The sequence below is a fragment of the Camelina sativa genome, chromosome 17 (genome assembly GCF_000633955.1).
Source record: "Camelina sativa cultivar DH55 chromosome 17, Cs, whole genome shotgun sequence".
NCBI classification, from domain to species: Eukaryota; Viridiplantae; Streptophyta; class Magnoliopsida; order Brassicales; family Brassicaceae; genus Camelina; species Camelina sativa.
In genome coordinates this window covers 13,980,225-13,981,299 of record NC_025701.1, presented here as the reverse complement: position 1 = coordinate 13,981,299, position 1,075 = coordinate 13,980,225, and positions in this window count along the sequence as shown.

Sequence of the window (1,075 nt, the reverse complement as noted above, 5' to 3'; positions counted from 1 at the left end):
CATTCGGGTTTACCCACTAGAACCTAAAACCCATTTGGGTTTTCAAATTTGGGTTTTTTCTGGGCAGGTTTTTTTCGGGTTTGGGCTGGGCTGGGTTTTTAAACCCACGACAACATCCCTAATATAAGTTACTATGTATGTCGAGTATTCAGATGACTAAATTATACTGAAAGGTTTGTGATTATAGAAAAGACTAGGATCAGATCCGCGCTACAGCGCAAGAGAAAATTCGTATATTACTGTAATGATATATTATCTTGTGATTATATTATTTGTATTCAAATCTACCTTGTACCGCTGTTATGAGGTTTATTTGAAATTGTATCATTTTGTGATTATACTATTTTCTACTCCCGAGTACATCATAAACAGTGTCTTTGGAATAATACTAATATAGAAATGAGTATTGAAGGTTATATACAATAAAAAAATGAACAAAAAGAGATAATATATAATGAGAGGGGATTTTAATACAACACAAAAAATAATAAACTTAAGACGTGGTTGTCGAAACACGAACAGAAAAAAATATTTTACAGAGATTAATAATATAGTCGGTAGAGATATACTAATATTTATTTATTCTTCTACACATCATATACACATACCATAGTTTAAATATATATTTTGTAATTTATGACTTTATTATATGTAATCAAAAAAATATATTATAATTTCACTACAAGAAAACATGCATTTTGGGACTACATTTTGTGACTACTTATTCAGTCGCAAAATAAGCGACGCTTTTGAGACTAATTTGTGACGAATCAACGACTACCAAAAATTTGGAGAGAAAAACGTCGCTTATTAACGACGAAACATAAATGTCACAAAATGGTCTTAAATTAGCGACTACATTAAGACTAATTTGCGTCAAAAATAAATTCGTCTCATAATGGTCACAATTTTGCGACTACTCTGTGACGAACTATATAGTCGGTAAGGAGAGTCGCACAAACGTCGCATATTGAGGACTTATTTGCGTCCACATTTTGTACCCCTATATAGTAACAAAGACGTCACAAATTGCAACGATATTGTGACTGATATTTGAAGACTTTGCTACTAACAC